Raw genomic sequence first — 24,841 nt, 5'->3', positions numbered from 1 at the left:
AGGAAGGCATTGCCAGAGAGGAAGGTCCTGGGGAGGAAGGCATTCCCAGTTCCTCCTCCTCATCTTCCGAGTCCTCTTCCTCTAACAGCACAGGCTCGGGAATCAGAGCCACAACAGTAATGTCTCCAAACTAAAGCAACAGTAATGAACAGAAAATATTTTTTATTTCACACACACACACACACACACACACACACACACACACACACACTTATGACCAGTTACAATATCCCACACAGTCTTGTGACTGAGGTTTTCTATGTTTTTTGCCTGTTTCCAACAATTCCTTCTGGTTTCCATTTAAAAATGCCCATTGGGGAAAATGGACTTGTTTAACAGCCAGTGTTTGCTTAATGACCACAAGGTTCACTTAACGACCATGGTGTTTGCCTAACCCAGGGTCTGCAACCTTAAACACTCAAAGAGCCATTTTTCTATTTCTTTTAAACAGCTCTCTCTCTCTCTCTCTCTCTCTCTCTCTCTCTCTCTCTCTCTCTCTCTCTCTCTCCCTCCCTCCCTCCCTCCCTCCCTCCCTCCCTTTCTTTCATAGCAATAGCTGTATTGGATTATGAAGGGATTTTGCAAACTCAGTGAATGTATCAGGCTCCTCGGCTTGAACTCAGCAAAAGCTACTGACATGCTCAGCACAACACGGCTCAATAAGAATCTTTATTGCACACTAGGCTGATGCCACCTGAAGCAGTTAGTTGCCCACAGTCCACATGAGACCACAGTCCTTTTTATACCTACTGCAGTTTAAATCCAGCACTTGCTTTTCCAACAGTTTAACGGATACCTTGCTTTGCATTTCTTAGGTCTAATGCTGATTGTTGACCTAATCAGCATTCCTGCTCTAGGAAATTTTGGCACTCAACGTAATTCCCACAGTATGGCTGGAAATCATCCCTCTGTCTGGCAAGTGGATCAGCATCTCAAAGTAAGTACAGCTGTGAAGTGCTGGGAACGCGACAGGAAACAGAACTGTTGTTATCTTTTGCTTTGTTCATGAGGCTTTTGCTAGCAAATAAAGGATACAGAGGTACAATAGTATTCCTCATTTGTGAAATGAGTGATTTTTGTGATTTTGTCAGTGATTTTTGCCAACTGTTGAATGTTACAGAAGCTAAATCAGCCAATGAAAGCGAGGCAGAGGTAAAGTGACAGCGAAGTAATATGAGATACGGAACCTAAAAAATAACCTTTCAGCCAAATATTACAGCAGTAGCTGTAAAATGCTTCAGTTACTATCATTCACCAGTTGGGTTTACAAACAAGAATAAAGCTTGTGATGATACACATGTGAAATTCTCTGGATATATGCACAATATGTGTGAAAAGGAGGAGAGTGTGGTTTAAGCTTTTATGCCTGTTTAGGAGCAATCCTAAAGTGCTCCATGAAAATGATAGAATAACAAGATTGTCCTTTTGGAAATACTATGAGAGACAGTCTGGAATGATTTTTAATACTGCAATAAGGGGTAACAAAGCTAACATATTCAAATAAGAAGCTATGTTTCTCTGTCCTAGTTAAAACATGTCATCAAGATCATTACTTGGGACATGTAAAATGTTCTGACTGGCAGATATTTGCAGAGATTTTCCAGTCTAGTTTAGCTTTAGGACAGGACAATCTAGTACAAGTAATTTCAGAGATTGTCTAATATAATTTGAGGTTGGGATTCAGATGGAAATTTCATTAACTGCAAATCTATTCTCTTACAATTTAGAAAAAACTTACAAGCACGAACAATACAATCAGGGGTGTCTGTGTGTGTATAAATAAACTAGTATAGATATATATTTACAAGAATAGAACATAATCTGTAGGGAAACGAGATTTACAAGAGGATCCAACTGCCCAATGACAAAACCAGTGCAGGAATTTCTCTTTTAAATTCCAGGGTTTGCAACAAATGCTTATAACAAAATTTGTAGCAACAACAGTTGTTCCAAACTTAAACATTAAGGAAAACATGTATTCCAAATGTCATATAGGAAGGTTGGGATACGTTTCTGCAAAGGAAAGGAGGTCTCTATACAAAATCATATGGAACAAAGGATAAAATTAACAATCTTTCATTAAAAGTACAGTATCTTTGCTATGACTTTTAAGATTCTGTAGCTGGAATGAGTAATAGTGTAAACTGTGAGGTAATAAGAAAATAAAAAATGTGTAGTGTTTGTTAATTACACTATTGTAACCATCATTCACAACAACACTCCACGGGTTTTTGATGATAACAGAAGTATCCTGCTATTTATGCATATATTCAATCCCACTCATTCGCCTGACCTGAACGCCATAGAGAATCTATGGGGCATTGCCAAGAGAAAGATGAGAGACATGAGACCGAACAATGCAGAAGAGCTGAAGGCTGCTATTGAAGCATCCTGGTCTTCCATAACACCTCAGCAGTGCCACAGGCTGATAGCTTCCATGCCACGCTGCATTGAGGCAGTAATTGCTGCAAAAGGGGCCCAAACCAAGTACTGAGTACATATGCATGCTTATACTTTCCAGAGGTCCAATATTGTTCTATGTACAATCCTTGTTTTATTGATTGCATGTAATATTCTAATTTTCTGAGTGTGGATTTGGGGTTTTCATGAGCTGCAAGCCATAATCATCTCAATTATGACAAATCACGGCTTGAACTATCTTGCTTTGCTTGTAATGAGTCTATCTCATATATTAGTTTCACCTTTTAAGTTGCATTACTGAAATAAATGAACTTTTGCACGATATTCTAATTTTTCAAGTTTCACCTGTATTATGCCTTCGCATTTATTCACAAAAAGAAAGAGTTGGGTGTCATCTGTACTTAACTTTTTAAGTAAAATGTGAAGCATTTTTAGTTCCCCTTCAGAGTTTCTACCAATGCAACTGATCAATGGTTATTTTTACTTTTTTTTGCTTAAACGTTATATTGTATTTTAGCACTGCATTTTATACAGGTAGTCCTTGACATATGACCATAATTGAGTCCAAAATTAATGTTGTGAAATGAGACATTAATGAGTTTTACCCCATTTTACGACCTTTCTTGTCACAGTTGTTAGATGAACCACTGCAGTTGTTAAGTTGATAACATGGTTGTTAAGTGAATCTAGTTTCCCATTGACTTTGCTTGTCAGAAGCTTACAAAAGATGATCACATATCCCTGGGACATGGCAACAGTCATAAATATGAATCAGTTGCCAAGCATCTGATTTTTTATCACATGACTGTGGGGATGCTGCAATGGTCATAAGTGTGAAAAATGTTTGTGTCATTTTTTCAGTATAATCCAATTAAAAACAGAAAATTTATACATTTTTTTTCTAATACTGCACTATATATATTTCTAAATAGTTTATTTTCAAATTGATTTGTGTATTTTGTCAATAATGTTAAACAATTTCTATTCTGTTGAGCAGTGAGAACAATAGTATTTTAAGATTAGTATTTGTAGTTGAAATTATTTTCCCTTTCCCCACAACCTAACCCCAGGTTGAAATTGTGATGGATGCAATATTTAAATTTAGAGATGTTCCTTCTTCTTCTCATTAAACTCCCCAAAGTTACTATGTAAATTGTATCATGTAAATTGATAAATAAAATAAAAGTTGCGCATCATAATACATCTTTTCAGATAACTTTTCTAGGTTCTAGATTTAAAGAATATTAAATATTCATTGTTGTTTATATTTCCTTAGAAATATAATTTCTTCACATAACTTTCCTCCTTTTGGAAGCTGTTAAACATCACTGAATTTAGCTCTGCAATGCTGCTTTATTCCACAGCCCCTGCTATAGAATCCATTTTAAAATAGTAGCAGAATATATATTTTATCGAGTAGTAGTATCAGTCCATTTATTTAATATAGGGGCACACAAGTTAATGTACTCCTGTCACTGTAAAACTATGGTATTTGTTAATGTCATTATTAGACTCAGTTCTGGTATGAGCAGCTGTCCTAAAGCTTTTTCAATCAGCTTTCATTAAGTTTCTTCTCCTAATAGAACTATATTATTTCAGAATTATTATTTTGACTTGTGAACATCTATAATGAGAGGAGTTCAATATAACTACTTTTAAGCTGTTCCTCAGATGACTTTTAATGATTCCTAAACTGATTTTTCCACTCTGTTCACTTTTATCAAACAAGTGGTTCCAGTCATAAGTCAAAGTGTACCACATCTGGGGGAGAAAAGCCCATTTAATTCTTGGGGATATTTGAACAGACGTGGATAGAATTGAGATGTAAGGCATCTGCTAGCCATGTCAAATCAGGAACTGTATAGTATGTGTGGCGTTCGGAAAAGACTGAGCTGTTTCCAGCGGGAACACAGACCATTCCTATTGGCTGATGCCGTTTGACAGCCAGCTATAAAAGGAAGTTTTGCAGCATGTAGCGTAAAGCATTTACAGTGTACTTTTGCTTCAATTCTGAAGTTTTGAAGGTTAGTAGAGCCAATGCCATGCCATGTCACATGGAGCAATTCATTGGAGAAAGTAATTATGTTAGGAAGGGTTAGCGGAAAAAGGACACCAGGCTGTCAGAGAACACGATGGCTGACCATCAAAGCTGACACCAGCCAGAGCATAAAACAATTCAAACAAATAGTGTAGGTTTGAAAGAGATGGGAGAGCTCTGGCCCATACAATAACCGACAGTCAAACATGGCCGAATGGATAACATCATCATCAGGGCCGATGCCAAAGTATTTTCTTCCTTGCTTAGGTTCTGTTGAAAGGAGCTGAATGAGATTTGTCATTCACACAAAGGGCAAATGATGTCTGAAGAATAATTACAGATTGGTCTTGGCCTATCACTTGGAGAAAACAATATAATATTAATAAAATAATTCCCCAGCAGTTCACTTTGCCTGATTAAAAATCAAGGACTAAAGATTGTTATCTTGAATTCCAAAAGACCAGAAATTGTGCAAATATTTTTATATGTGTCAAGAAGTATAGAAAGGTTTTATAAAAGTAGTCTGTGGTATGATCATTGCAAATATAGTAGTGATGGCTAACCTTTTTGGTACCAAGTGCTGAAAGTGTGCACGCGCATCCCTAAAATGCAACACACACATGCACCCCATGCATGCGCCACCATGCATATGGACATGACCCCCCAACAACCCCCATATATGTGCATGTGACCCCATGACCCCCGAGCATGCATGTGTAACCCTTTGCACATGTGCCCCCCACGGATGTGCCCTGCTCCCACACATGCACACAACCCCTGCGTGTGTGCCCCCCATCCATGCACGACAGAGACCCAAAGACCAGCTGGGTAGTGGGAGGTGTTCAGAGAGGTGTGCGTGCATGCATGGCAGAACTGAGCTGAGGCAATGGCTCGCGTGCCCAGAGAGAGAACTCTGAGTGCCACCTCTGGCACGCATGCCATAAGTTCACCATCACAGGTCTCTAGCATTCTAGTTCAGTGGTTCCCAACATTTGCAACATGGCATCTGGGTGGGCAGGGGAGAGGGGAACTGGGCTGCACAAGCGGTGGGATGTGGCCTGGGGGCTAGGGAACCTTGTTCTAGGTAATAAATGAAATGTAAAGATTCTTTTGTTTTGTTATGGTCTTCTCTTGGAATGTATTTATAGTGTCCTAAACTAGCTTTCAGCTGCAGTCTTTTATGCTGGAAGAGTGTCATTCCCCCTTTCTAACTTTTTGGGATTAGTCAAAATTCTCTGAAGAGGTTAATTAATCTTCTCTGTCAGTTCTTTGTCAGTTGACTTCCTTCCTAGGCATGAATCAGAGTTTTCCCATCAAAATTTATGGGCTGTTATACTTGCAAGTATGGTTGCATTTTACTTTGCCTTCTCGTTTACATCCCTTCAGATTATTTTGAGTTTGAGTTGTGGTTTTCATTTCATCTCTGACCAATTTGTATGCACAATTGTGTGTGTGTGTGTGTGTGTGTGTGTGTGTGTGTTGAGGGTCTTCTTGAATTCACAACTCCAGCTTGAGGAACAGGTAGCAGCTGTGGCTTAGAGACTTTTGCACAGATTCATCTAGTATGCCAGTGGTGCCTTTTTTCGATTGGAATGTCTCAGTCAACAATGGACTAATGCATTGCACTGTGTATGAGGACCAATGAGTAGCTATAGGTGGTCAGATATGCAACAGTGTGGGTTATAATGGAAATACCTTGATGTGCTCATGTAACATTACTGCTCTACAAGCTGCATGGTTGCTCATTAGCTTCCTAGTGCAGTTAAAGGTGCTGGTTACCACCTATATGGTTTTCATGGCACAGGGCCAGTTTATTTGATGGATTGCCTATTTCTAATAGTTTCTGCTTAGCCAGTGAAATTTGGCAGAGTGAGTATGCTTCAAGTTTCCTTAAATAAACAATGCCTAATGAAATCTTGATTGTATGTCAGTCCTTTGAGGTAGTCTAGACAAGAAGCACAAACCGAGTACTTACACTATTGTAGGGATACAGCAACAGATCTGAAAGCACATCTCTCTTTTATTTTCCTGAAAAATAGGTAGGATCCCTTCTGAAATTCTTCCTCATGCATTTTTCTTCTTGGAGTGAGATACCTTTTGCATTATGGTTGACTAGTCTGTGGCTCTTCCTCCTTTCTCCCAAGGTCATTCCCACATACTATCACAGTCTGTGATGATTCTGAAAAATCACTGAAAACCTTGCTGTTCTCCTGGGCCTTGGGTTAGGTGGCTGATGAGTTGCTATAGAACTTTGTACTCTTATGGATTTTTTTTGTTCTTTTATCTTATTGTTCTACTTTTTTATATCATTGGGAATTCAGCATTCTTTGAGTCATGCATACCAAGGCCATGATATTTTCTGTAATATGAAGCTGAAAATGATATTTCCAGTTTCTAGAAGTGATATGAAGCTGAAAATGAAATTAGCTCCTTCAGTGGCCTCTGTCTTAGAAGTAAGAATTCCTAGTAACTGTTCTTTTCAGTATAGTTGAAAGAAGAGAAGGGAGTCTGTGGATTGCAATCAGTAAATAATTCACAAAGGACAGACATGAGGGAAACCAACCACCCAGAATAAGGCCATAGCAAACCACTTCTGTATTGACGAAAAAATGGAGTAGACATAGCAGTAATGTTTAAAAGAATGTGATTATCAGAGTATGAGACCCTTACCGCAGTTGGAAAGTATTCCTTAAGTTATTGTGGAAAACCATCAGACTTTCAAACTAGATCTGGAGATAATGATATAGCTAGATCAAAGCTACTAGGAAGTCTCATCACAACAGGCAGTATTGAAAGAACAATATATTATTGAAATATAAAATATGATGAACTTCAAATTATCAAAGCAAAGTTAACGGGGATCTTAAGAAAAAGTGAATTTAGACAGACTTGAATATATTATTCTAACTCGGAGATTTAGATGATATGCTATTCAGGAGTCCATGTGAAATATCAAAATGAAATATAGAACTACTAATGAGGGATTGTAAGACAAAAGTTGGAGAAGTGGAAGAGCCTATAATTACAAGATATAGTTTATGTAAATGCAATACTACAGGAGGTATGTTAATTGTGTTTTTCTAAAATATTTCTTTGTTTATTACTAATATGTTTTTGAAGCAATGTAAATAGAGATACTAGACATAAATGTTCACAAATGAATAACATATTCAAAAAGACCACATAATAGAAAACCAGAAAAAGAAGAATGCAATTAAGTTAATTTCCAGGTGCAGAATGCAGAAGAGATGATGAAAGAGTGATAGCTGCTGCACTGGAAAATTAAAGGCAAAGATATGCCAATAAGATAAGACCATATTAACATACAGTCAGATGATAATATCAATTTAAGTAAAGATTTAGCACAGATAATTATGTAAAATAAATCCGAGAAACTATGGAGAAATTAAACAATATTATGAAAACTGAAGCAGAAAAAAATTGCCCAGATTTCAGATAGGGAAAATTCCAAATTGCTTTCTGAATAAGCTATCATTATAGTTATAGAAAGATAGAACTGGAAAATCTTAGACCACATGAAGAAAATACAGAAAGTGAACACAGATTTCTAGTATCAAATAAGGCAGATGAAAAATCATTCAATGAAGAAAGTCAATAGGGGAATATAACAAATAAAGGAAAAGAAAAAAAATCTTTTCAAGAAAAAACATATAGCAAAGATAAAAACTTCCAACAGTAATCATAGAATTGATTTGATAAAGGCCTATGGTAAAGGAATATTTGAAGACAGTGAAACATTTTGTAAATAGATTAAAGAATGACAAAAACTTTTGTAGAGAGATGATACATTGGGGGACCAATTTCAATAGCTGGTGATGTATGAGAGACAATAGGCCAACTGTCAAACAGACAGAGACAAAACAGCAATTAACTGTTTAAAGTTGCAAGACAAAAGGCAGTAAAGAATTAACTGGTCCATGTCAACAAATATCAAACAAACTCTCTGACCTAGTGAATGGAAAAGACCAGTGAATACGCCTATATTGAACAGGGGGAATACAAAAGCAAAGGCACAATTATTAAAAGAATTGTACTAATCCTCTACACAAGCAAAATTTTGCATAAGCTCTTACAAAGAGGAATAGAGCCATTCATGCACAAAAAAGCTAAATGAACTGGTGGATATCATACCTGGCAGAGGGACATGAGATCACACAGCTAGCCAAAAACTAATAAGGGGCTGAAGAAGAAAAAACACGAAAAGGTGCATTACTTTCCTTATTGGAAAGCAAGCCCTTCAGATGTGTACATAATGCCAGAATGTAGGAAGATGCTTAGGTTACTGGATGTGTCCAAATGTCTAAAGAATCTTTTGAAGAATCTTTGCATTGAACAAATAACTATGGGAGCAAGTAATCAGGAAAGCATGGTTAGAGAATAGAATGGTTTAAAATACTAATGGGAGTGAGACAAAGATGCAAGTGTTCCCATGTCTCTGTAACCTGGGTAGCAAATGTATAATAACAATTATAACACTGGAAGAGATGATAACTGAAATCAGATTAGAAATCAAAATGCTCATCATTTTTGATAAATAGGTATCTATGAAATTATTTTATTAGCTGAAAATAAAGGTTAAGAATAGCACAAAAATTCATGTAAAAAGAGAAAAGTAATGCCAACCTATAGGCTTAGAAAATTTATACTTGATAGTAAAGAAGTTAAGCTTAATGTATTATTTAAATTCAACATTTTCTAGCCTTTTTATATGACCACCAAAGGATGTTTCTTGTTGTTAACATGTCCGTCTAAATTTAAACTTCCTTTGTACATTCTAGACTATCTCCCTGGTATCATATATCAACTATTTATTTGATTTATATTTTATAAAATAATTTTATAAAAATTATCTTTAAGATTATAACTAATTCTGATTATTTTAAAGATTAATATATAATTGAGACCAGAGGTATTTGTTTTTGGACTGATGGAAAAACAGTTGGAAAAAATTCATGGAACTTTGTTTTTGTATATGATAAATTAAGATAATATTTTTCCCCTTCTTGGGCTAAATAATGCACAAAGATAGATAGTGTGCTAGAGAAATAAAGAGAAGATTAATCCTTTGGATGAAAGCAGGCAATGATAGAGAATATCTTTAATAAAAATGACATTTTGAGTAACATCAAACATCAGAAAAGCAATAGCAACAGCACTTAAACTTATATACCACTTCACAGAGCTTTACAGTCCTGTCTAAGCAGTTTACAGAATTTTGCCCCCAACAACCTGGTTTCTCATTTTACCCACTTGGGGAGGATGGAAGGCGGAATCAACCTTGAGTGTGTGAGAACAGAACTGCTGGCATCAGCAGAATTAGCCTGCAAATACTGCATTCTAAATACTGCACCACCATGGTTTAAGCAATATTTTTTTCAATAGTATGTATGGGTCTGAAAACTTGAAATTTAGAAAGAAGAAAAGCAAATATGGACAAAATAAAAACTAATTGATTTTAGGAGGGAATGATCATCAAGCAGAAATTCACATATGTTGAACATGAGTAGGAAAATTCAATGTGTAAAATGAAAGAAGGAAAAGACAATGGATAAGTTTAGACATTATGGACAGCCCTTTAATATGACTATTATCCAAGTTTATGCTCTAACTACTGTTGCAACCTGTTTCAGGTTGATAAGTTTCATGGACAAATTCAATGTGAAGTTTTTATAAAACATGCAATTAACAAAAGTCATTATGGATTTGCTATGAAAAAAATTAGTTCAAACTAACCATATCTTCTCTTATGTTAATGTTACTAGCTTAGTAGATCAGTGAAATGCTCTTTTGAAATAGTATACTTGAACTTCAGCAAGCCTTCAATTATATTTTCCTAATAAAGTGGCAAAATCTGGGCTAGATCAGAGCAAATATATATGACCTCAGTACAGCTAGTAAAATATAGATTGATATTTATTTATTACATGTCAGGAAACTTCAAAACAGTGAATTGATAAAGGATAGGCAAAAGCAGGAAGCAATATATATATAAAAAAACAGACAAGCATTTATATTATGTATAGATATATCTATGTCAAAAGGGACAAAGTTTTCCAGAGCCATAGGAAATAGTATTTGGGCATGTAGCATGAACAGTTCTAAAAGAAATGATTTTTGGTTATTCCAGCTTTAAATCTTTAAGTGTACACAATAGCTGAGAATAGAAATGAAAAGCAGACACCAGATAAACCCACTTGCATTCTAAAACAAGAAGGAAACAATTTGGTGGATAGTGATACTCTATCCAACTCTATTCCCCTAAGTTTCAATAGAAGTTAAATGTATTAACATATTCAAATTATAAAAGGGAGGTTACTTTGACTGTTTGCTGCTTTTTGCTTTCCTTGAGCCTTCTGTTGATACATTTGCCATTTGGTGACTGCAGTAACTTTTTAAAGTCCAGGCTTCAGATGCAGTCAAAAAGTGTTTTGAAAAGCTAAATATTGCACTCCAGATGCTGTTGGAATGCCTTTTAGCAGTTTTGAGAGTAATTTTTCTCCAAGGATGACACTTACCTCTAAGAATAACTGATCCTTGACTGCAAAAGCTGCTTGTCTTTTGGTATCATTTGGTAAATCAGAACTGTTGGGAGGAGGGAATAGCTTATTTTTAGTCTTGCTAAGGATTGATGCTTTCTTTCCATTTCTCTCTAATTTTTAGAAAAATTAATCCATTGTTTTCAGGAATTTGCCAAAACTTGTTAAGTTTCTATAACATCTTTACTTCTGAAGTGATAACTATTCATGATTTTTGCAATTAACTACCTAGTACAAAGTCCATTTCAACTTCCAAATTATTCCAAGGAACTACCTGCCAGTTTTACTAGTGAAGACTGATCTATGTGGAATTGCTAGCCTTTCAAACATTTGCTTTTCATGAGGCATTATTGCGATTCTGTATTATCTCCATGAATCTTTCACAATTTATCAGATTGTAGAAGGTCTTACTTTCCACCACCACCCCCCAAATGCATTAAACAAATTTATATAACCACCCAACTCACATGCAGGAACTCCAGGTGGCATATAATATTTAAAATCCACACTTAAAATTTCCAATTTAGCCCCCTACCCCCATCCCATGGTGATGACCACAGAATCAAACAAGCGGAAAGGCGGACCATCAAATAACCTGATCCCAAGCCATGTAGGGATTTAATGTAATTATGCATAAATTTAATTATGTATTTGCTTAATGCTATCCTCCCATTTTTTTCAGTGCTGGATTTTTGACCCATATGATCTAATCATATTTTGAATCTCTTGAAGCAAATTCACTGTAATGGAGGAGACTATATGTAGTTCAAGATTGAATAATTGGATTCTTAGCATTTTCTGAGCTTGCTGTTCTTCTTGTAGATGTTTTATCATCAGGGTAGGAAGTTACATAAATTGATAGTAAAACATCTGCAAGAAGAGGCGTAAGCTCAGAGAGCACTAATGACTCAAGCTCCCCTTTTTCAACACATGTAAAATGTTATAATTCAAATAAACAGAAAATAAACTTCACAAAATAAAGTACCATTTAATTAATCACGCAGAGTAACCATTCTAGAATGCATTTTTAATGAGGGAGATTGTATTTGATTATTTATATTTTAATTGCTGTGATTAAAACAGTTTATTTTTGTTTTGGTATTTTAATTTAAATGGCATTTTGTTAATGTTTTATTTTGAAACTTAAATGAGCATTAAATAAATAAAATAGCTCATTGAATGGAGCTCACACTAATGATATATGGAATGCTTGCTGAGACTCCTTTGATTCCTTAAATGAGCTGGATGTTCTCCTTCCTCCATCGTAATTCTGCCACATCCAGTAGTAAAGATGAACAAAGAGATGGAAAAAATGGAAAGAATGTAATGTTCCTGACAATGTGGAAATCAAATGAAAGGCAACTTACCGTATATACTCGAGTATAAGTCGAGTTTTTCAGCCCATTTTTTGTGCTGAAAAAATCCCCCTCGACTTATACTCGAGTCAGATTCCCTCTGAAAAAAAAAATGGTGTGGAGTCGCTGCCGCCGGGCAGCCCAGTCCCGCCGCCTCGGGAAGGGAAAGGCAAAGCGCTTTTGCCTTTCCCTTCCCGGCCGGCTGTTGGGAGTCGCTGCCGCCGGCGCGACCTCAGTCCCGCTGCCTCGGGAAGGGAAAGGCAAGAGCTTTTTGCCTTTCCCTTCCCGGCCTGGGCTGTCGGAGTCGCTGTCGCCGGCGCGACCTCAGTCCCGCCGCCTCGGGAAGGAAAGGCCATGGCTTGGAAGGCCGCCGCTGGAGCGAAGCTGTGCGCAGCCGCTGTGCTAACGCATCGGATCGGGCGCGCCGGACGGTTCCGAGCGAGCCCCGAGCGTCGTCTTTGGCACCCGCCCAGCACCGCGAGCTCCTGTACCGGAGAAGGAAAGACCACCCCCGGGCGGGGCAGGGAGGAGAGCTTCTCCCGCCCGCCCCTCTTTCCGCGCCACCGGTGTCCCGCAGGACGACCCGCCCGCAGTCGCCGCCGCTTGAAAGAGACGGGCCGGGTGGGTAGAAAGGCGCCAGGCGCCCTTGGAGGAGAAGGTCCGCGTTTGCCTGTCTGCCCGCGGATGTCAGCGGAGCTTTGCCGCTGCTTCGTCCGGGGTCTCTGGGCAAACACGTCCACCCGAGCCGGGCTTGTCGCCTCGGCACGCACGAGCGCTGCCCTCGGATTCCCTGTCCGGTTGCCCCCTTTTGAGGGCGATGGCAGTAAACTGTTCCCGTAGCAGCGGGTGCTCTGCTGACATCTGCGGGCAGACAGGCGAACGCGGGACCTTCTCCTCCAAGGGCGCCCGGCGCCTTTCTACCCACCCCGGCCCGTCTCTTTCAAGCGGCGGCGACTGCGGGGCGGGGTGTCCCGGGGGACACCGGTGGGCGTGGAAAGAGGGGAGGGTGGGAGAAGCTCCTCTCCCTGCCCCGCCCGGGGGTCTTCCCTTCTCCCGGTACAGGGAGCTCCGCGGTGCTGGGCGGGCACCAAAGGCACGCTCGGGCTCGGTCGGAACCGTCCGGCGCCCCGATCCGATGCTAGCGCAGCGACTGCGCGCAGCTTCGCTCCAGCGGTGGCCTTCAAGCCGTGGCCTTTCCCTTCCCGAGGCAACGCGCGGGACTGGGGCCGCTCCGGCGGCGGGGACTCCCAACGGCCCCAGCCAGGAAGGGAAAGGCAGGCGGCGGGACTCCCAACGGCCCCAGCCGGGAAGGGAAAGGCAGGGGAAGGCAGGCGGCGGGGACTCGGGAGGAGGGAATAGCATTTTTAGTCTTGCTAAGGATTGATGCTTTCTTTCCATTTCTCTCTAATTTTTAGAAAAATTAATCCATTGTTTTCAGGAATTTGCCAAAACTTGTTAAGTTTCTATAACATCTTTACTTCTGAAGTGATAACTATTCATGATTTTTGCAATTAACTACCTAGTACAAAGTCCATTTCAACTTCCAAATTATTCCAAGGAACTACCTGCCAGTTTTACTAGTGAAGGCAGGGGAATTGCTAGCCTTTCAAACATTTGCTTTTCATGAGGCATTATTGCGATTCTGTATTATCTCCATGAATCTTTCACAATTTATCAGATTGTAGAAGGTCTTACTTTCCACCACCACCCCCAAATGCATAAAGGGGGGATTACCACCCAACTCACATGCAGCCCCAGGTGGAATAATTTAAAAGGCAAATTTCCAATTTAGCCACCCCCATCAGCCCCAGGTGATGACCACAGGACAAAGCAGGCGGAGGGGACTCCTCAATCCTGATCCCAAGCCAGGAAGGAAGTAATTATGCATAAATTAATTATGTAGGCGCTATGCTATCCTCCATTTTTCAGTGCCAGACCATATGATAAGCATGTTGAATGTCTGGAAGCGGATTCAACAGCCCAAGCCGGGAAGGGTAGTTCAAGGTTGAATAATGGCAGGTTCTGAGCTTGTATGTCTTCTTAGATGTTTTATCATCAGGGTAGGAAGGTCAGGGGAAAGTGATAGTAACAACAGTCTGCAGCAGAGGCACAGGAAAGGCAGGCGGCGACGAGCTCCCAACGGCCCATGTAAAATGTTATAATTCAAATAAACAGAAAATAAACTTCACAAAATAAAGTACCATTTAATTAATCACGCAGAGTAACCATTCTAGAATGCATTTTTAATGAGGAGATTGTATTTGATTATTTATATTTTAATTGCTGTGATTAAAACAGTTTATTTTTGTTTTGGTATTTTAATTTAAATGGCATTTTGTTAATGTTTTATTTTGAAACTTAAATGAGCATTAAATAAATAAAATAGCTCATTGAATGGAGCTCACACTAATGATATATGGAATGCTTGCTGAGACTCCTTTGATTCCTTAAATGAGCTGGATGTTCTCCTTCCTCCATCGTAATTCTGCCACATCCAGTAGTAAAGATGAACAAAGACATGGAAGAAATGGAAAGAATGTAATGTTCCTGACAATGTGGAAATCAAATGAAAGGCAACTTATATATAAAAAACAGGAACATTATTAGTATTTGAAATAGCATCTAGAATCAGTCCTTTTCAAAACAATTTGCAGTAACAAAAGTATTTTATCTCCAACATTTATCTGAATCAGGCAGTGTCTTTAATGGTACCTTTTTGTTTCAGTTACACAAAAAAGACAAAGTTCCTATTTGTACATGAACTAATTTATTAGTACTCACTTATGAGCTATTTAATAATAATAATAACAACAACACAACAACAACGTTGACAAAGACTGACAAAGTTTTGGAACACAATACCCTGGATATCATGATTGTGGAGAAGAAAAAAGAGTGGATCATCGACAATACCATTCCTGGTGACAGTAGAATAGACGAGAAACAACTTGAAAAAAATCACCAGCTATCAGGACTTGAAAATTGAACTGCAGAGACGCTGGCATAAACCAGTGCAGGTGGTTCCAGTGGTACTCGGCACACTGGGTGCTGTCCCTAAAGACCTAGAAAAGCACTTAAAAACAATTGGTGCTGACAAAATTACCATTGGTCAGCTGCAGAGGGCCACCTTACTAGGATCTGCTCGCATAATCCGCTGATACATCACACAGTCCTAAATGCTTGGGAAGCATAGTTATCTTGTTTGCTGTGTACACTGTCATTTTTGTGTCAAAACATCATCATCATCATCTGACAATCCAAACTGCCAACTTTGCAATGACAAAGTTGAAACTGTTTTACACTTAATATGTGAGTGCAGCAAAATCATGCAAACTGACTACAAAGTTAGATATGATCGAGTTACTAAATTAATCCACTGGTCATTATGTAAAAAGTAAGACCTGCCTGTATCCGAAAGATCATGGGAACACAAAGTGGAAAAAGTTGTCGAAAATGAGATGGTGACTTTCGAATACTGTTGTGGGACTTTCGAATACAGACGGATCGCCATTTGGAACACAACACACCAGATATTATGGTTGTCAAGGGCCAAACATACAATGTATTGATACTGCTGTACCAAGAGACACCAGAGTCGAAGAAAAAGAAGTGGAAAAAATCATGAAATATCACAACCTGGCCATGGAAACTACACAGTTATGGATGAAACATGTAACAGTGATACCTATTGTCATTGGGGCACTAAGTACCATGTCCAAGAATTTTACAAAACCCATCCACAAATTGCAGCTTCCTGCAATAACACCAGCGGAACTGTAAAAAACTGTGCTACTTGGAACATCAATGTTCTGTTTACTGAGTTTCATGTTTAATGAATAAAAGAATTAATAATAATGATGACGATGACGATGACGATGTTTGGATTTGAGCATAGTAACAACTACTGGGAACATCGGGTTGAGAAAGTTCTGGAGAATGAAAAAGTCAAGTTCTTGTGGGACTTTAGAATTCAGACTGACAGGCACTTGGCCCACAGCACACCTGACATAACAATAGTTGAAAAGAAAAAGGTTTGATTCATTGACATTGCAATACCTGGTGATGCACGAATTGAAGACAAGCAGCAAAGAAAAATCACACAGTTCTGGGACTTACAAATTGAAGTTGAGCGACTTTGGAAAAAGAAATTGTGTGTTATCCCAATTGAAATTGGAGCCGTTGGAGCAATACCTAAAGGGCTACCTTGCTATTTGGAAATTCTGAATTAATCAGACTTGAATACCCTGATTCTACAAAAAACCACCCTACTTGAAACAGCTTATATCCTCCAACGCTATCTTAACAGTTCCTAGGTCCTTGGATAGGACTCAAACTGTTGAGCTACCAACCAGCCCCAAAGGCTGTGAATCTCACCAATGATTAACAACAACAACAACAACAACAACAATAATAATTGTGTTGAACCAGCTTAGATGGAGGTCAACAATAGGAAGCTGCTCAAAGTGCAGCAAACCAAGAATCAATAGAGGAAAACAGCAATGCAAACTCGGGCTGACAGCTGGTGTAACAAAGCACTGCATGGACAGTTCCTTGAAAAGGTCCAAGGAAAAGTAGATAAGGAAAAGACCTGGTTATGGCTGGCCAACGGAACACTGAAGAAAGAGACAGAAAGCCTGATTCTTGCAGCCCAAGAACAAGCTATCAGAACAAGTGTAATCAAAGCCAGAATACAAAAATCTGCTGATGAACCAAAATGCAGACTGCAAAGAAGCGGACGAAACCATCGATCTCATACTGAGCTGTTGCAAGACAATCACTCAGACTGACTACAAACAGCGTCACAACACAGCCGTTCAGATGGTCCATTGGAACCTGTGTCACAACTACCATCTGACTGTAGCAAAGAACTGGTGGGATCATATGCAGGGGTGGGATTCAACCGTTACTACTGGTTTGGTGACTACATTTTGCATGAGCCATCATCCATGAATGCTTCTTGTGTTCGGCCCTGAGCAATTTAATCCAAGATGGAAGATTCTGCTTCTACCGGAAAAAACAGTTTGTCTGAGTTCTCCCTAAGGGAAAACTTGTAAGAAGAAAATATTTTATGTCTATTGTTTAGACAAGTTATCTGCTATCAGAGCCCTGCAGATACACTTGAAATAGCTTGCAGATGCCAAAAAAAATGTCCTAAGAAGCTGTACTTTACTGCACATCCAGTTGTTATAATCTGAAACATCTACACCAGGGCTGTCAAACTCCCGGCCCACGAGCCGAATGCATCAAACCCTGTTGTGGTTCACTGGCAGCAGGTGCGGATGTCTGAGGTCTCTGACAGCAAGGACTCAGACAAGGGGCCTGCATGTAATGCAGGGATGGCGCCAGGACTATCAGAGAGTGGGGTGCTGCCTTCGGGGGTTGTGGAGTCTGGCAGCAATAATGAAGAGGCGTGTAGGGCTGCTCGAAGGAAAGAGCAGCTGAAGCAGCACGGGCAACTTGGGAGTAAGGCTGGAAGGTGATGACCCCTCCCATAAAGGATAAAAGTCAGCCTTCGGGGTTGGCTTCTTTGCAGGAAACAAAGAAGTTCTTTCTACTCAGAGTCCTCATTGAAACCCTGCTTACTCTGCTTTGCTTTTTGAAACTTTTGGCTTTGGATATTTATCTGCAATTAGTCTTTTGTTCTTGGCAGCCTTTCACAACCTTGAAAGGGCTTGCTCTTATCTGGGACAATATGACACTTGGCTGTGAATGCACATAATTCACAGTGCTGCATTAAGAAGGTTTGCTTTTATACATACTTTGTGCTTGTTTGATTTGAACAAGGCTTGGGTCAGAACACACCCATGCCCAGTTTAATGAAGGGGGAAAAGTCCCAATACATCACGTGACGCTGCCATAATGACATGAGTTTGACACCCCTGATCTACACAAATATTAGTTTTTCAGTCTTTTAAGTATTATTTCACAACATATTAACCATGACATAAAAATTTGGCAGACATGTAACCCTCCCTCTCCCATCTTTGCATATTTTTATGGAGTCCAAGAAGAGATGTGTGTGTGTGTGTGTGTGGTATTTATGGTAACACATTTTACAGAAATGCAAGAAAATGCATTGTGCTTGGCTTTTTAAAACAGTACTGATGGAGAGGAACACATTGTGACAGGATGGTTATGTTTTCACTCTTAAAAAATACAAACTATTCAAACACTGGAAGAGGTAAAAGTAACATCTTTTAAAAAAGCTTTCTCAAGGGGTGGAGGAGCTATGCTTTGAGAACTATTTAAAAACACCATAAAATAATCCCTATAAGGCTTGCATGTTTGTAGATCTTCTCCACTGTCATGAGCAGCAATCAGGAATGCTAGATAAGGAAAGGAAGAAATGTTATGCTTTGAAAATGTAATTTCCATGCAAGCTTGGAAAAACAGGATTGGATCTTCAGAAATAGCTTATAACAGCTTCAGGTTCTCTCTTAAAATAACCCTAGTGTGAAAATATTTGAATTCAGGCTCAGGTATTTTCAGTTTGGCATTGTGTTTCAGGTAGGTTTCTAAGAGGAACTATCCTTTTTTTCCATTGTGAGAGGCTCAGTTTATTCACAAAACCAATTTTGAAACTATTTTTAAACTGAGATTATCATAATGTAAGCTTTTCAAGGATAAACTGGGCAAAGTTAAATCTTTCCCATACATGCCTTGCAGCATTAAGGGCATGTATTGAAACCAAGTCCAACAGAAAGAGGGATCTCAGTATTTGTTAAGATTTAAATGGGTTGAGATAATTACTCTCAAACTAAGCCAAATTCTAAGTTCTTTATTCAAGGCAGTAATAGATGTTCAGCTAAATGCCCAGAGGTAAACTTTAATGTGTGAAAACTGAATTTACCTTTCCCAACAGGTAATGGTAATAAGTGCAATTAAAATTCTCTGGATATTTTGCCAAGCAGATGTATTCAGTATCATGCGAATTCTCTTTAAGAGCCGCAGTGGTGCAGTAGTTAGAATGCAGTACTGCAGGCTACTTCTACTAACTGCTGGCTGCCTGCTATTTGGCAGATCGAATCTCACCAGGCTCAAGGTTGACTCAGCCTTCCATCCTTCTGAGGTGGGTAAAATGATGACCCAGATTGTTGTTTGGGGGCAATATGCTGACTCTGTAAACCACTTAGAGAGGACAGTAAAAGCACTGTGAAGCGGTATATAAGTCTAAGTGCTAAGTGCTATTGCTACATCATCATGCCTCTCCAGTGCATGTGGCAGAAAATTTGAACAAGAATTCATAAAAAAAGAGAGAGAAAATTCCATCTTGAGGATTTTTCCAAGCACAGAATACATCATACTTACATTCAAGATGATGTTTGAGACTGCAGTGTCAGATGTGAGCTTTTTAAGAAGTCAGGCAACTGTATGATCAGCAAAATGAATTCACCATAGTTTCGTCTTATTATATAAGATTTCAGTTGGTTTTCAAGTGTTTCAGATACAATGTTCTGCTTTTTTTTTTTTTAATATAAGGAAGACTTCAACTGCCAAGATTTATCTGGAATTTCCAAGTTCTTCTTTGCTGTTGATCTTTGTCTTTTTCTATCTTTTCTGCACGATTTTCATGTTATAACACAGTTGCTAGTACTTAAAAGTGCTATTGTATTTATATCTCTAAACTATTTTAAAACTTCCCCCCCATTAATTTGGTTTTCCTTGAAGCCAGCTAAAGCACCTCCTGCAGTAAATATTCTACACATTAACCTTCTGAGAAAGTATGGTGAAAAAATTATACTTAGAATCTATTCTGACCTATGCTTTTTTGTTATTTTTAAAATACAATATTAGTTTAGTTATGAGCCTAGCTTTTTAAAAAAGGGTTAAAGGGTTATTCAGTTATAAATTGTTATAAACTGTTAAAATCCATTAGTAAGATGAGGATTTGAGAGGTCAGGACTAAATTATATAAAATATAATTGAGACATGGTAGGTTGATGACATAAGACTGTTCAGAAAAGAAAAGATTCAGAACAATGTGTGTATGGTAAACTACCCATAAAATTTCTGAAAGACTGGAAAAACAGTTTGATGGTAATACTGATGTCAGACAGCTAAGGTGTACAATTCATGTATTTATTTTTCTATAGAAAAATATAAGTAATTACCTCAGTCTTTTCATGAGAATAATTCTGAGTGAAAATTACATAGTTGTTTTCCTCCATTTTAAATATTTCTCAGAAAATTAACTTGCTATCTTTTTGTAACTTCCCCTCCTACTTCTCCTGACTTTTCTTTTTCTGTCATAGAGAACTATGATTCTGAATATATTTGTAAAAAGTGCTAAAAGGTTTATCCAAAAATATATTTGGATTTCAAACCAATGAATCCTGATATATCTAAGGTGGTACGAATATTGAATATCACACATTATTACAACTATTTACTTCAGATGTAAAGATTGTCCAGAAGTTGTTGAGCCTGAAATTGACATATATGAAAGAGCAACCAGGTTGATTAAGGGACTGGAGACTAAAACATATGAGCGGTTACAGGAACTGGGCTTGGCTAGTCTAGTGAAGAGAAGAGAAGGACCAGGGGAGACATGACAGCAGTGTTCCAATATTTGAGGGGCTGCCACAGAGAGTTTTGTGAGGCACAAACAACATCCACGATTATGCTAAGTCAACCTTTATTAACTAGTAACTATTAACTGTAGCATTTAACCGTAGGAATAACTGTAACCGCGGTAACCGCAATAGCCGTTACTGTTGCGAGTTGGCTGACAGGCATGAGCAATAACCGACGCGGTCTGACAGCTTGCTTTTATATGGCTCACTGTCAGACTGCTCAGCCAATGAGAATGGACTTCAGTTCCTGCTCAGCTCAGCCAAATGTAACACCCCTTCCCACCAGTCAAGCACATTCATAATCATTCAGATAGGCGGGGCGTTGTCTATTCTGGCTGGACCTATGCAACTCGGCTTGCCTGGTCATTGGAGAATGATCGCCTGCAGGGTCAACAGACGATGATGGAGACATTGCTGGACCCCTCTCCTCGGCTGACTCGGACTCAGATGGAGGAACTTCTAAAGGTAAGTCTTCTCTCCTTGGGGTGTCGGCCACTCCGAGTTCACATTGCTGTGTGTTGGCCGGCTCGCTATCAGACAGGTCCTCTGAGAACTCAGCCCAACACCCCCTTACATGGTCTACATGTCGGCGCCAAACTCGGCCATCCGACAGAGTTATTTTATAAGATTTTGGGCCAGTAACTGCCTCTATTTTCCCTGGCAGCCGAAATGGATTACCTACAAAATTCCATGGATAAACCAAATCCCCAACTTGGAAAACTCTAATGCCACTAAAAGAATTTAAGGGAACATTTGGGGCATAACTGGGGTGGAGTCTGTCCATATGGTTCCTTAACTTTCAACCCATTAATAACTCCACTGGGGAATGATTAGTCACTGTGCTGGGGGTAACGTGTTGCATTAGCAGGTACTTTGCCAACTTAGAGTGCCAGTCCTCACCCTCTAATCACCCCAGAACTTCCTTGGCGGCCCTCACAGCCCTCTCTGCTTGACCATTAGATGTCGGGTGGTAAGGAGTGACAAGGACGTGCCTTATGCTCCAGCGTGCCAAGAATAACTCAAAGTTCACTGTGGTAAACTGTGGACTGTTATCCGACACTAGGATGTCGGGAAATCCATGGGTTGCAAAAAGGTGATCTAACGCCTTGATGATCATCTCTGATGTTGTAGACTTCATGAGGACCAACTCTACCCACTTTGAATATGAGTCCACAATGATAAGGAAGGTGCGACCCTGAAATGGCCCAGCCAGGTCAATATGGACCCTGACCCATGGTGACTTAGCAGACTCCCATTCCCCAGAAGTAGCGGCTGGAGGTGCCGCTCTTGACATTTGGCATGTATAACTTGCCCTAACTCTTGTGGTAATATCAGAGTCTATGCCAGGCCACCAAACATAGCTCGGAGCTAAAGCCTTCATACGGGTTATACCTGGATGGCCCTCATGCAAGCTGTTTAAAATCTTAGGTCTGAGGATATTGGGAACTACTACTCTACCTCCCCACAGTAGGCAGCCCTGTTGGGTAGATAATTCATGCTGCTTTGCTCTGAATGGCATAAATGGGGCATCTACAGCCCTCTCTGGCCACCCCCTTATCACTCAGTCTAATACCTGTAAGAGAATAACATCATTAGAGGAGGCTTTCGTGACATTTGCGGCCGTATTAGGTAATTGATGATCGTCAATTAGTAGTATAGATGAGGAAGGGACAAGGTGTATAATTTTGTCTGGCAAGGGGCAACGGCTCAGTGCGTCCGCATGTCCAATGTGCTTTCTGGCCCTGTATTGCAAGGTATAGGAGTATGTGGCTAAGAATAATGCCCAGCGGGTCATCCTAGGGGACAAAATAGAGGGACTTTGTCGGTTGCCAGCCAGGATACCCAGGAGAGGTTTGTGGTCCGTTATTAAATGGAAGTGATGGCCATAGAGGAAGTCGTGGAATCGTTTAACAGAGGCAACGGCTGCCAAAGCCTCCTTATCAATTTGCAAGTAATTTCTTTCTGTTGCTGACATAGTCCTTGAAAAATAAGCTATAGGGGCTCCCAGTCTGCTAGGCAATATGTGAGATAAGACAGAACCTATACCATAAGGAGATACATCGCAACATAGGATCAAAGGCAATTTGTTATTAAATTGCATCAATACGCTGTCAGAAGAAAGCATCACTTTGATAGCGTCAAAAGAATCCTGTTGTGATTTGCCCCACGATCATTTAGCTTGAGAGTCTAATAATCTGTGAAGTGGTTCTGCAATAGAAGCCTTGTGCGGAAGAAATGAGGCATAGAAATTTAGGAGATCTAAAAAGGCCTGCAGCTCCTTTTTGTTGGTAGGAACAGGTGCTTTTTTTATAGTTGTAACTTTAGAGTCTGTAGGGTGAATCCCTTGGGCATCAATGTGGTATCCTAGGAAGTCCACTTGGGAAACACCAAATTTGCACTTATCTCTTTTTAATTTGAGTCCTGAGTTCTGGAAGCAAGTGAGGGCTTGTCTAAGGCGTTGCGGGAGGTCTTGCTTGTTTTGTGCTGAAATGATGACATCATCAAAGTATGGTATAATGCCAGAGATACCCTCAGCAATCGTTCCATAAGGCATTGGAATACGCTAGGAGCCACAGATACCCCAAACTGCAAGCATTTACACTTAAACGCTCCCCTATGTGTTACAATGGTTTGGGCCAAAGCAGTTGTTTCAGTGACAGGCAGCTGTTGATATACTTGGGCCATGTCAAGCTTAGCAAATATGGTGCCCTTTTCCATTGAATGGAGGAGATGTTGAATTACAGGCACAGGATAAGCATTAGTGCGCAAAGCCTTATTTAATGTGCTCTTATAGTCTGTGCATAATCTGATAGAGCTGTCATGTTTAAGAGGGGTCACTATAGGGGTTTCCCATAATGCATAATCTACAGGCTCCAGGACCCCTTGGGAGATCAACTTATCAATTTCTGCATCCACTTTTGATGCAAAAGGGACACATCGGGGTTTTAATCTGATAGGAGTTACTGCTGGGTCTAACGCAAAAGAAATTGGGGTGCCTACATAATGGCCTAACTCGTTGTTGAAAATGTCCTTAAATTCAGCTAACAGTGCCTCAATATCTTGGTTTTGAGTGCAATGTATACCTGTCACTTTTAGCCCTAAAGCGTCAAACCAGTCTAACCCCATTAAACTAGGTAAGGTGCCTTCTACAATAGTAAGGGGTAATTGTCCCTTGAAGTCCTGAAATTTAATTGCAAACTTGCCTGTTCCTATAACTGGTATGTTACACCCCTGATAATCTTTGAGAGACAGATTGCAAGGTTGAAGCCGTTTCTTTGAAATGGTCGGAATCAGTCTCTTTAGGGTGCCCCAGGACAGTATGGATAGAGATGAACCGGTGTCAATCTCCATTGGACAGACTTTACCTTCTAACGAGATGGTTACATGAAGTTTATTAATGTGCAGCTGTTGTGGAAAATTGTTGAGAGAGTCAGTGGAAGATGCTCTAGTCACAGTAAAACATTCATCCTTTTGTTTTTGGAAACTGTTTGGCGGCTGAGGCTGCGATTGTGGTGTTCTCTTTCCAGATTTGCAGACCCTAGCTATATGGCCCTTTCACTGGCAATGTAAACAAATAGCATTTCTAAACCGGCAGACAGGTCTTAAATGATTACCCCCGCAACTTAAACAAACAACCTGTGCTGTAGGAAGCTGTTGTGGTTTGCTCCCTGGGTTCCAGCCTTTTTGTTGCTGCAGTTGTTGGCTATTGGAGAGGTGATTAACGTCTTCGCCATAATCTAATAATTCATCAGGGGTAAACTCTTCAAAATGAACAGTAGCATTTGGTTTAGCCCCTGGATTGCTAATTGTGCCTTGGATCTCAGCCGCAGAGAGAATGTACATCTCAGCGGCTTGAGCCTCTTCAACTGCCATTTTTAAAGTGAGGTCACCTTTTGC

At 39.6% G+C, this 24,841-nt stretch overlaps 1 protein-coding gene across 2 annotated transcripts in view; it reads left to right on the top strand.

The window, feature by feature from the left end:
* SGCD (sarcoglycan delta) overlaps nt 1-24,841 on the top strand; it is a 489,766-nt gene that overhangs the window by 137,036 nt on the left and 327,889 nt on the right. For both annotated transcript variants that reach the window (XM_087955097.1, XM_087955098.1), the window contains exon 2: nt 816-937. The gene's annotated coding sequence lies outside the window, so the exon portion shown is untranslated. The remainder of the gene's footprint in view (nt 1-815; nt 938-24,841) is intronic.

This window comes from Notechis scutatus, chromosome 2 (genome assembly GCF_049901735.1).
Source record: "Notechis scutatus isolate UNSWTSFEM ecotype Mainland chromosome 2, rNotScu1.2, whole genome shotgun sequence".
NCBI classification, from domain to species: Eukaryota; Metazoa; Chordata; class Lepidosauria; order Squamata; family Elapidae; genus Notechis; species Notechis scutatus.
This window is presented reverse-complemented; position numbering and strand designations above follow the sequence as displayed.